This window comes from Mastigoproctus giganteus, chromosome 5 (genome assembly GCF_048544385.1).
Source record: "Mastigoproctus giganteus isolate SK-2022 chromosome 5, ASM4854438v1, whole genome shotgun sequence".
NCBI classification, from domain to species: Eukaryota; Metazoa; Arthropoda; class Arachnida; order Uropygi; family Thelyphonidae; genus Mastigoproctus; species Mastigoproctus giganteus.
Genome location: NC_143579.1, coordinates 7,151,037 through 7,163,993, shown reverse-complemented (window position 1 = coordinate 7,163,993; position 12,957 = coordinate 7,151,037). Strand labels below are relative to the sequence as shown.

At 40.4% G+C, this 12,957-nt stretch overlaps 1 protein-coding gene across 1 annotated transcript in view; it reads right to left on the bottom strand.

The window, feature by feature from the left end:
- LOC150085147 (uncharacterized) overlaps positions 1–12,648 on the bottom strand; it is a 307,492-nt gene extending 294,844 nt beyond the window's left edge. Inside the window, exon 1 of the mRNA XM_090373892.1 lies at positions 12,546–12,648. The gene's annotated coding sequence lies outside the window, so the exon portion shown is untranslated. The remainder of the gene's footprint in view (positions 1–12,545) is intronic.
- Between the last annotated feature and the right edge of the window lie 309 nt (positions 12,649–12,957).

The following is a 12,957-nucleotide window of genomic DNA, read 5'->3' as shown; positions in this document are numbered from 1 at the left end:
GCTGTGTAGACCAAGTAAAGTAGATAAGCACAATGTCTTGAAGGTTGTGTATGGTCTTGAAGACTCTGTGCATCGATCTTGGGGTTAAAGTTTTTCACTTCATTAAATGTTCTAAAGACATTTCATTTTTGTGTTATTGATTTTTTTTTCTGAATTAGATTACACTGTACTTGGCTTTGTAATTTCAGCATTCCAACTTCCTCTCTCTGTTAGGAGATGAAAAAAATATTAAAAAAAGGTTACCCAGCAAATTATACTCGGTGCAAACACTACAAACTAGTAAATTTTGTTCTGCAATATCAGTTGAACAAATTGACATAACTTTGTAACAAAAACTGCATTCATTCATGATACAACATAACCAACTTTCAGGGATTACTCTGATTTCTTTTGCATCTTCTCTTTGAATTCAATGATATTCAAGGAGCAATCATGTTAAACTCTTGCCTTCAGATATCCTACCACTGTAAAAATCAACCAGGGAAATCTTAGAACACCGCACAAAAAAAAAAAGTTCAAAGGTTAAAGTATGATATGGAGTTGCAACATTCAGAATCATAAGGCCATATTTTTTCAAGAAGAGGATCAAACAGTAACAGTGAATGTAGAACATTCATTTAATCCAGATTTTACAAATTGCACCCCAAGACTAAGTAGACCAGAATAGTGTTTATTTCCAACAACATCATCACAACTATCTAACCTTCCCATACCACTATGCAAGTCTTACAGCAATCATACCATTGCTAGTCACAAGGGCCTGAGAAATATGTTCCTATTCCAAAATTCAGAGAAATGACACACAAAAAAAAAAAAATCCTTCAGACATAACTTTGTCTCTTTTTGTTTTTCTTTGTATGTAATCTTTCAGATTACACGCAAGGAAAAACCAATGATATAATAATACAAAGAAAGGTCACACAAAAAGAAACATTATTGTTTAACCATCATTAGGTAACCTTACAAGTGAAAGTGCTAGACACACTAACAGACTAAAGCGAAGAAAAGTGTAAGTGCAATTTATTTGTGAATCCTTAATTCTAATACACTTGGTTATTATAATCTGATTACTGTAGAGGGGTTGATTGCCTTCCCCATAAGGGTTCCTCCAATCCCTAATCCTAATGATCCATGAAGGATACCTAGAGGCCTCCCCACAAGCCTTGTGCTTGTGAGGGGGGCCTCTAGCAACCAATCAGTTTCTATCTGTTAACCAAATTCCGTAGCCGAGTGGGCAGGAGCGGGATTGGATTGGATTTGGTAGTTGTTGGCGCATCGGCTTCTGTGGCCATATTGCACCTCCCAAGGTTTTTGCAGTACTTTGATCCAAGCCCGAGGCGGGAATCGAACCCGGGGCAGGAGCGGGAGTGCAATAGTACACGCTCTTTGAGTAGACCGGGGTTCAAGCCCCTGACTGCTGAATACAGTCGATCTGCCAACCCGCACTCAACCAGCATGGCAGATTATGGTCATTTTCCTCAGCATGAATTGTTGAGGAGGCTTCCACCCTGCAGTGGGTTGATAATGGCTGCACTTTACTTTTTTTTTTTTAACCAAATCATACTGATCCACTCTCTCAGGAGAGATTGCTTCTACAGGGATGGGATACACTTAAATAGAAAGGGTGCAAGAATATTTGCTGATGCTATCGAGGCAGTGTTAGGTGGGTCGAAAAACTGCTAGCTTGGGGGGAGACAAAGACCAATAGATTGACAGTAGCCACTGGCAGAGGTGAAAGAGATTCTTGCACTGCTTCTATTAGAATGAGCAGAAGCCTGAAAAACAAGATGCATGGTATTTCAGAGACTGCTGGGAGCCATTGTGGTACAAATAAACACATGGGTTGTGTTAGGGTAGCTAAGAATAGAAACAGGTGCAGGTATACTTGTGTGTACACCAATGCTAGGAGTTTAGTAAATAAATTTGATGAATTTGAGGTATTGCTCAAAACATCAAAGGCAGATATTGTTGGGATATCAGACGTGGTGTCACACAGATATAAGGGATGCAGAACTGCAATTTGGGGAGTACAACGTCTACAGAAAGGATAGACAGGATAGGAAGGGGGGGGGAGGGGTTATGCTATTAGTTAAGAAACACATAAAAACCAAGGAAGTGAAGCCAGTCGACATCGCTGGACAGTGCAGTGTTGAGTCAGTTTGGTGTGACATAAGCATTGGGAGATCAAAATTGAGAGTAGGAGTGTGCTATAGGCCTAATGACTCTGATGAGTATAATAAGGAACTGTACAGGGAAATAGGGTGGGCCAGTAAATCAGAGAGTCTTATAATGGGAGATTTTAATTTCCCAGATATTTACTGGAATTTGGGGGCTGGTTACTCACGCACTAGCAGGGCTTTTGTGGATTTATTGGATGATTGTTTTCTACATCAGCACGTTCGGGAGGCAACTAGAGGGGGTAATACTCTTGATTTGATTATCAGCAGTGATTCTTCAATGCATTAAGAATCTGCAGATAAATGAACCACTAGGTGGCAGTGATCACAGTGTGCTGAAGTGGGATTTACTCAAAGAAGTAACTACCATTAGGGGTAAAGGGAAGGGTTATTGCTTCCGTAAAGGCGACTACGATGGACTGAGACAGTATTTAAATTCTATACAGTGGGACCAACTGATGATGTTACCAACAGCAAATTCAAAATGGGAAGCATTCAAAGAACTTATCTTGGTAGCTACTAGGCTTTACATACCAACTAAGAAATATTGTTCAAGGTTTAGGCCAAAATGGATGTCAGATGAACTAATGAGGCATATGGCAGAGAAGAAAAATGCATGGGATACTTACAAATTAACACATGACACAGAAGCCTATGATAGATACAAGTTGATATGCAACCAAGTTACAAAGGAGGTTAGGCAGGCGAAGGCAGATTACGAGAAATCCTTTGCAAGGGATGCAAAGAAAAACAGCAAAGAGTTCTTTACTTATGTAAACTCTAGAAGGAAGGGGATGAATCAGATTGGTCCACTTGATATTGATGGGTCAACTGTTGATGATCCTGCTCAGGTAGCTAACAAACTAAATGAATATTTTGCATCGACATTCACACATGAGGAGTTATTCAGCAAGGGGAATGCCAGAGGTGTATTCAACTCTAGCAGTAAGCTACAGAATCTTGAAATAACTGGGAGTAAAGTGGAGGAGAAACTGTTGAAGATAAACACAAGAAAGGCACCCGGGGTGGATGGGATCTATCCAGTTATATTAAAGGAGGCAGCAAAGGAAGTAAGCAAACCCTTAGCCATAATTATGAGAGCTTTCTTGGACTCAGGGGAGGTACCCATAGACTGGAAATGTGCAAATGTGACCCCAATTCACAAAGGAGGATCAAAGGCTGACACAAGTAATTATAGACCTGTGAGCTTAACTTCTGTTCCAGGAAAATTAATGGAGGCACTGGTTAAAGAAGCACTGCAGGATCATTTAGACAAGACTTCAGTTATAGCTCAGACACAGCATGGTTTTGCTAAGGTGAAGTCTTGCCTGATCAACTTGATTGGATACTATGATGCAGTCACAAACGAACTGGATGCAGGGAATAACTTTGATATTAGGATAAACATAAAAAAGGCACCTGGGGTGGATGGGATCTATCCAGTTATATTGAAGGAGGCAGCAAAGGAAGTATGCAAACCCCTAGCCATAATTATGAGAGCTTCTTTGGACTCAGGGGAGGTACCCATAGACTGGAGATGTGCAAATGTAACCCCAATTCACAAAGGAGGATCAAAGGCTGACACAAGTAATTATAGACCTGTTAGTTTAACTTCTGTTCCAGGTAAATTAATGGAGGCACTGGTTAAAGAAGCACTGCAGGATCATCTAGACAAGAATTCAGTTATAGCTCAGACGCAGCATGGTTTTGTTAAGGGCAGGTCTTGCCTGACCAATTTGATTGGATACTATGATGTAGTCACAAAAGAACTGGATGCAGGGAATAACTTTGATATTATATATTTGGATCTTAGAAAGGCTTTTGATACTGTTGCACATGGAAGACTGCTGCACAAATTGGAGCAGTGTGGCATTGGAGGCAAATTGCTGCTATGGATAAGGGGATGGTTGAGTGGCAGAAGACAGAGAGTGGTAATCAATGGACACTGCTCAACGTGGACTAATGTTATTAGTGGAGTTCCTCAAGGTTCAGTGTTGGGTCCATTGTTATTTTCGGTGTTTATGAATGATATTGATGATGGGATATCAAGTTTAATGTCTAAGTTTGCAGATGATACAAAGGTTGGCAGGGTCGTTAAGGACACTACTGACGCTATGCTGCTGCAACAGGATCTGGAAAGGTTGAACAGATGGGCTGAGAGGTGGCAAATGAAGTTTAACATTGACAAATGTAAAGTACTACATATGGGTAACAGTAACCCCAGAGCAACGTATCAACTCTGCAGTACTACACTGACAGTGGTGGAGAATGAAAAGGACCTGGGGGTAATTGTGCAGGCAGATATGAAGTTCTCTGAGCAGTGCAGACGAGCTGCAAGAGTAGCTCATGGTGTCTTGTCAATGATATACAGGAATTTTTCTAGCAGGGATAAGCAGGTGATTATTCCCTTGTATAAGGCAATGGTTAGGCCACATCTTGAGTACTGTATACAGGTCTGGAGGCCTCATTTCAAGAAGGATGTAGAGCTGCTGGAACGGGTACAGAGAAGGGCAACAAGATTAGTAAATGGAACAAAGGGTTGCTCTTACGAAGAAAGGCTTAAGTTTTGCAAATTACAGAGTCTGGAGACTAGGCACCGGCGAGGTGATCTGATAGAGGTGTATAAGGCTTTGAATGGTTTGAGCATGCTCAATGCCAATGGGATTCTTCATCTTTCTCAGAATAATCACCTCAGAGGGCATAAATTCAAATTGAGGAAGGACGGATGTCGGATAGATGTGCGGAAATTTGCCTTTGGCCAGCGGGTGGTTGGTTGGTGGAACCGACTTCCATCACTTGTTGTTGAAGTTGATAGCCTAAACAAATTTAAAGCTCAACTGGACAGGTATTTCGAACGAACGGAGGGGTGAAATGGGAGAGGGTTTTTTTTTTTTTTTTTTTGGCTGATGCTGAATAAGCTTGCTTTCTTGCATCATATGCCTCTACTAATGCTATATACTTGGATCTTAGAAAGGCTTTTGATACTGTTGCACATGGAAGACTGCTACACAAATTGGAGCAGTGTGACATTGGAGGCAAATTGCTGCTATGGATAAAGGGGTGGTTGAGGGGGAGAAGACAGAGAGTGGTAATCAATGGACACTGCTCATCGTGGACTAATGTTATTAGTTGAGTCCCTCAGGGCTCAGTGTTCGGTCCATTATTGTTTTCTGTATTTATAAATGATATTGATGATGGTATATCAAGCTTAAAGTCCAAGATTGCAGATGATACAAAGGTTGGCAGGGTTGTCAAGGACACTACTGACACTATGCTGCTGCAACAGGATCTGGAAAGGTTGAGCAGATGGGCTGAGAGGTGGCAAATGAAGTTTAATATTGACAAATGTAGAGTACTACACATGGGAAACAGCAACCCCAGAGCAACGTATCAACTCTGTGGTACTACACTGACAGTGGTAGAGAATGAAAGGGACTTGGGGGTGGTTGTGCAGGCAGATATGAAGTTCTCTGAGCAGTGCAGACGGGCTGCAAGAGTAGCTCATGGAGTATTGTCAATGATATACAGGAATTTTTCCAGCAGGGATAAGGAGGTGATTATTCCATTGTATAAGGCAATGGTCAGGCCACACCTAGAGTACTGTATACAGGTCTGGAGGCCTCATTTCAAGAAGGATGTAGAGCTGCTGGAACGAGTACAGACAAGGGCAACAAGATTAGTGAATGGAACAAAGGGGTGCTCTTACGAAGAAAGGCTTAAATTTTGCAAATTACAGTGTCTGGAGACTAGGCACCAGCGAGGTGATCTGATAGAGGTGTATAAAGCTTTGAATGGTTTGAGCATGCTCAATGCTGATGGGATTCTTCCTCTAGCTCAGAAAAATCACCTGAGAGGGCATAAATTCAAATTGAGGAAAGACAGATGTAGGATACATGTACGGAAATTTGCCTTTAGCCAGCGGGTGGTTGGTTGGTGGAACAGACTTCCATCCCTTGTGGTGGAGGTTGATAGCCTAAATAAGTTTAAGGCTCAGCTGGACAGGTATTTTGAACGAACAGAGGGGTGAAGTGGAAGTGGGTTTTTTTTTTTTTTTTTCTGGCTGATGCTGCATAAGCTTGCTTTCTTGCATCAAATGCCTCTACTAATGCTAATGCACTGGCATGTATAGCCTATATACAAAAAAAAAAAAAATGAAGATATGGAAATTTTTACAATTTTTCATTTACTACATTCTGAGGAAGGGAGGGAGAGATACATTGGCTCAGCTTTCTACTTCTTTTCCTTAACATTTATAAAGTTTGCAGTTTAATCCATAAGAGCAAAAGCTCTTCATCCCAGGGATTGGCTGTTCATTTATCCATCATTCCCAAAAATGGGACAAATCTTGTTTGCATGCCATTTCCCAGATGCTGCTTTTATCCCATATTGCTTTTGTGATGTAACATAACATTTATATGCACAACAGGGAAACCAAGAATCACTGATTATTGAAGTTTTCTTCAATTGTTCTGTTGTTGTTGCTATTTGGTTTTTAGGAGCATTAGCAACTAAGGCCATATTGCTCCAGGGATATGCAGTGGTCATTCCCTGACTTCTCCGCATCCTCTGTTTTGGTGGTCACGGGTTCAAACCCCGGTCTAATCAAGAGGCGTGTGCTACACACTGCTGCTCCTGCCCACCTGGCTACGGAGGCGCCAAAGTTTTCTGTCCTGACTATATATTTATATATAAAAAATGTGTGCATATTTGAACATGATCACTTTCTTCTGGAAGCCAGAAATATTAAACAGAATAGGATACCTGGATCACAGCTTTCATTCCACATGGGCCTACCAGACCTGTCCCAGACCACAAATGTAAGGGTTGGTTGGGACCCCAAAAGTAGGTACTGTAGTTGGCAGTTAGGAAGCTAATTATCTAGCAGTAGTCAAACGAGTAGGTGTTTTGAGGGACCACTTATCCAGAAAATATGCACTTCATTTTCAAGTTTTTAAAGATCATATTTTTAAAAAAATGCATGTCAGAACCCCTTCCCTCCCCCCCTCGTACACCCTTGAATGAAATCATTAACCCTAGGGGCTCACATCTAGTGAGTATGGGCTTGTCACACCCAGGGTCCTGAGCTGGATATCATCATTCTTCTCTTTCTTGGTGATTCCCTTCTACTTTAAAAGTTACAGCTGACAGTTACAGGCTCCGCAAAAACGATAAGTGTTTGCCTTTTATTTACATGATTGTTGTTTTATATTGTACTTAATACGTAGTCATATAGTTATAATTACGCTGGTTATTTTTTATTTTAATTTAGATAAAGAGTTTTTGTGGATTTTACTTACGATAGGTAAAACCGTTATTTTTGTTCGATTTTTGTAGCCATTGTTTTTGTATATAGGGAATTCAAAGTTTTTGTAGGGAATTCAAATTTTTTAATTGAGGTAGCTCTAACGCATAATTATATAATAATACGCTTCACTGTTTCTATTTCATAGTTTCTATTCAAATACTACTGACATTTAATTTATTGATTTTATTAATTTAAACTACCATGCCCCAAACTAGAGCAGCAAAGCAACGGGCACAAAGTGGCAGGAGTGTTGTGACTCGGGGGAGAACTGAGGGGGGCGATTCTCCAACGCGTCACAGCCTAAAAAAATGTGCAACTTGTGAAATGTTTGCCGAACTCTCTGGAACGGAACATGATATTGCCATGGGGGATGTCTTTGTGTGTGCGCGATGTAAGGAGTGTAAGGAAATCAGGCGTTGTTATGGGCCTATATGAGAGTTTGAAGGACAGGGTGGATGCCCTCGAAGGAAATAAATTGAGGGGCCCATCAGGCTCTCAGCTGCCCACATCAACGCCAGAGCTTGCACTTGGTCATCACGCAACACAGCGGCAACCCCCAACGCAGAATGCGCTGGTCCCACAGGAACTATTAGTTGTTGGTGACTCTATTGTCAGGGAAACGGGGAACATGCTATGTAAAAAGGATAGGTGGAACAGGACCAGGGTATGTCTGCCAGGGGCAAAGGTTGATGACGTTGTAGAGCGGATATCATCTTTCAAGGGCACAAAAGGTGATATAGTTGTACACGTTGGCACTAATGATATTAAGAGTAGGAGACCGGCAGAATTACTCAACAAGTACAGGTCACTGTTGAAAAAAGCCGAGAATTAGGGTTGAATTTGAAAGTGTCTGCAATTCTGCCCAGACACGATAGGAGGGAGTATATGATGAGAGCCTTGTCGATCAATTCGGTCCTGGAAAGATTGTGCAAGGCTCAAGGGGTAGAATTTTTTTCAGCCTGGACTGTACTTGTTAACAGGAGAGATTGCTTCTACAGGGATGGGATACACTTAAATAGAAAGGGTGCAAGAATATTTGCTGATGCTATCGAGGCAGTGTTAGGTGGGTCGGAAAACTGCTAGCTTGGGGGGATACAAAGACTAATAGTTTAACAGTAACCGCAGGCAGAGGTGAAGGTGATTCTTGCACAACTTCTATTAGAATAAGAAGCGACCTGGAGCGAGGGGTGTTGGGGGTTTCAGGGACGGATGGCCGTCATCCTGGAATAGTTGGGTATATGGGATGTGTTAGGGTAACAAGGAATAGGCATAGGAGCATGTATGCTTGCATGTATACCAATGCTAGAAGTATAGTAAATAAATTTGATGAATTTGAAGTGTTGGTCAAGACATCAAAGGCGGATATTGTTGGGATAGCAGAGACGTGGTGTCACAAAGATATAAGGAATGCAGAACTGGAATTTGGGGAGTACAATGTGTACAGAAAGGATAGACAGGACAGAAAGGGAGGAGGTGTTATGCTGTTAATTAAGAAAAACATAAAATCAAAAGAAGTGCATCCAGTTGATATAGAGGGACAGTGCACTGTTGAGTCAGTTTGGTGTGACATAAGCACTGCAAAAGCAAAAATAAGAGTAGGAGTGTGTTATAGGCCTAATGACTCGAATGAGTACAATGAACAATTGTACAGAGAAATAGAGTGGGCCAGTAAATCAGAATGTCTTATAATGGGGGATTTTAACTTCCCAGATATTGACTGGAACTTGTGGGTTGGTCACTCACACACTAGTCAGACTTTTGTGTATTTATTGGATGATTGTTTTCTGCAGCAGCATGTTCGAGAGGCAACCAGAAAAAGTAATACTCTTGATCTGGTTATCAGCAGTGATCATTCGTGTATTAAGAATTTGCAGATAAAGGAACCACTAGGTGGCAGTGATCACAGTGTGCTGAAGTGGGATTTACTCAAAGAGGTAACTACCGTCAGGGGTAAAGGAAAGGGTTTTTGCTTCCGTAAAGGGGAGTACAGTGGTCTCAGACAGTTTTTAAATTCTGTACAGTGGGATCGACTGACGATGTTACAAACAGTAAATTCTAAGTGGGAAGCATTCAAGGAATTAATCGTGGAAGCTACTAGACTTTTCATACCGATGAAGAAATATTGTTCAAGGTTTAGGCCTAAATGGTTATCAAATGAACTAATGAGACTCGTGACAGAGAAGAAAAATGCATGGGATGCATATAAATTATCAGGCGACGCAGAAGCCTGTAGCAGATATAAGCTAGTCTGTAATCAGGTCACAAAGGAGGTTCGGCAGGCAAAGGCGGATTACGAGAAATCTTTGGCAAAAGATGCTAAGAAAAACAGCAAGGATTTCTTTACTTATATAAACTCTAAAAGGAAGGGGATGAATATGATTGGTCCACTTGACATCAATGGTTCGACTGTTGATGATCCTGCTCAGATAGCAAACAAACTGAATGAGTATTTTGCATCTACATTCACACGTGAGGAATCATTACAGTTTGAAAATGGAAGAAGGTTATCAAATTGTAGCAGTGTGCTTAATGATTTTGTAATAACTGAGAGCAAAGTGGAGGAGAAATTGTTGAAGTTAAACATAAGAAAGGCACCTGGGGCGGTAGGGATCTATCCAGTTATATTAAAGGAGGCGACAAAGCAACTAAGCAAACCCTTAGCCATAATTATGAGAGCATCCTTGGATTCAGGGGAGGTTCCCACGGACTGGAGATGTGCAAATGTATCCCCAATTCACAAAGGAGGTTCGAAGGGTGACACGAATAATTACAGACCAGTTAGTTTAACTTCTGTTCCGGGTAAAATAATGGAGTCACTGGTTAAAGATGCATTGCAGGATCATCTAGACAAGACTGCAGCAATAATTCAGACACAGCATGGGTTTGTTAAGGGAAAGTCTTGTCTGACAAATTTGATTGGTTATTATGATGTGGTCACAAAGGAACTGGATGCAAAAAATAATTTTGATATCATATACTTGGATTTCAGGAAAGCTTTTGACACTGTTGCGCATGGAAGACTACTGTACAAATTGGAGCAGAATGGTATTAAGGGTAAGTTGCTACAATGGATAAAAGGATGGTTAAGTGGGAGAAGACAGAGGGTGGTAATCAATGGGTGCTGCTCTTCGTGGACTAATGTTATTAGTGGAGTCCCACAGGGTTCGGTGTTGGGTCCACTGTTGTTTTGTATATTTATCAATGATATTGATGAAGGTATATCAGGCTTAATGTCGAAGTTTGCAGATGACACGAAGGTTGGCAGGGTTGTTAATGACAGTAATGGCAGTGTGCTACTGCAACAGGATCTAGATAATTTGGGCAGATGGGCTAAGAAGTGGCAACTGAAGTTTAACCTTGACAAATGCAAAGTACTGCATATGGGTAGAAGTAACCCCAGAGAAACGTACCAACTGTGTGGTACTACACTTAAGGTGGTAGAAAATGAAAAAGACCTGGGAGTAATTGTGCAGTCAGATATGAAGTTTTCTGAGCAATGTAGACAGGCTGCTAGGGCAGGTCATGGGGTTTTGTCAATGATATATAGGAATTTTGCTAGCAGGGAAAAGGAGGTGATTGTCCCTCTGTATAAGGCAATGGTCAGGCCACGCCTTGAGTACTGCGTACAGGTCTGGAGGCCTCATTTTAGGAAGGATGTAGATTTGCTTGAGCGTGTACAGAGAAGAGCAACACGATTGGTGAGGGGAATGAAGGGATCCTCTTACCAAGAGAGGCTTAAGTTCTGCAAATTGCAGTGGCTGGAGACTAGGCACCTGCGCGGTGATCTGATTGAGGTCTATAAGGCCTTGAATGGGTTGAGCACGCTGAATTCTGATGGGATCCTCCCACTTGTTCAGAATACGAACCTACGGGGACATAAGTTCAAATTAAGAAAGGATAGATGTAGAATAGATGTGCGGAAATTTGCCTTTAGCCAGCGGGTGGTTAATTGCTGGAACAAACTTCCATCTGTCGTTGTGGAAGTTGATAGATTAAATAAATTTAAGGAGGAACTGGACAGGCATTTGGAGGGAATGGTGTGATTTTTTTTTTTTTTTTTTGGCTGATGCTGCATAAGCTCCTACACTTGCTTTCTTGCATCAAGTGCCACTACTACTACTACTACTTTTGATACACACACACACTCTCTCTCTCTCAAGGTAACTCAGGGAAGAGGTTACAAGTATTAATTACAAAAAGATATCCTCCCAAAACGTTCCGAGTGCAGTGATGGTGCACTGGTTGTCTCCGATAGATGGTTTTTATATTCTGCATCAGCTGAAAACTGGTGCGCAGTTATTTATTTATATGGTTATTTTGGTAATCCTTATTAGATGCAGAGCTGGCTATTTACCTTAAATATTCCAGAAAAATATGGTGCACTAGGAATACAAAATTTATGAAGTCAATATTTCGAGACATTCATACATTACGGTGAAAAAATAGAGCTTCCCGGTAAAACGGAGACGAGTGGTCAATTCAACACTTGAACCTCTTAGGTATGAGATAAAAAAGGTCTTATCGGCCAGAACTAAGAATAAAAATTACTTTTGTCTTCACTTTCATGAAAAAAATTTTACATGTCATTTCGTTCATCCTGTTATATGGATGCACGAAGAGATTATTCGTCAACTACGAAATGACCACGCTTGAGGACCGGTATAATATATAAACATGTTTCAAAAAATTAGAAAATATATTCATCAGTCTTCGCGTAGCAATTGCGGTTAGTTCATATCACCAACGCTTCTAAAATCACTAAAACTTGTGGCTTTGTTTTTAGAAACTGTCGAAAAAAATTGTTGAAAATTCTCCCCAGATTTCAGTTTACTAACTTATTTTGAATTATAAAATATCGAGCAATCAGATGACAGCATGCAGTAGTTTTACGTCAGTGAGAAATTATTTGCGAATATGATATCAAACATTTAAAAATACTGAAATTAATGTCGCTTCAGTGCAAAAATTAAAAATGTAACAGTACAGAACAATTATAATTTCATAAGTCACAAAAAACTGTTAAGTAATAAAAGAATCCACCACCGTGATTCAAAATTACGAACCTACAACAAAACGCCTCGCACCACTTCGACATTACACAAATCCCTCCATCTTATGGCAATAAATGAAACTATTAACAACTAAAAATCAAAAATTAGAATTAAAAAAAAAAAAAAAAATAGTGGCCTTTAGTTAAATCATCCACGGCAACGAAGGATATGAGGCGTCATTGTTACTGTTCTGTAACCTTCATGTTCAATAATGGCGAATTTGGAAATTCTATGGATCTACGCACTACTTCATTACTTATATCATTAGTGCTCCCATAATCATTTATATAGTTCACAATGATGTGAATCAAATATAATTTATGAAGTCAGAATCTGGAGACATTCATATATCACGTAACCAAAGGGAAATTACATTCTTCTTGAGGTTATAGTTTCTTTTGTTGTTGTTGTTGTTGTTGTTGTT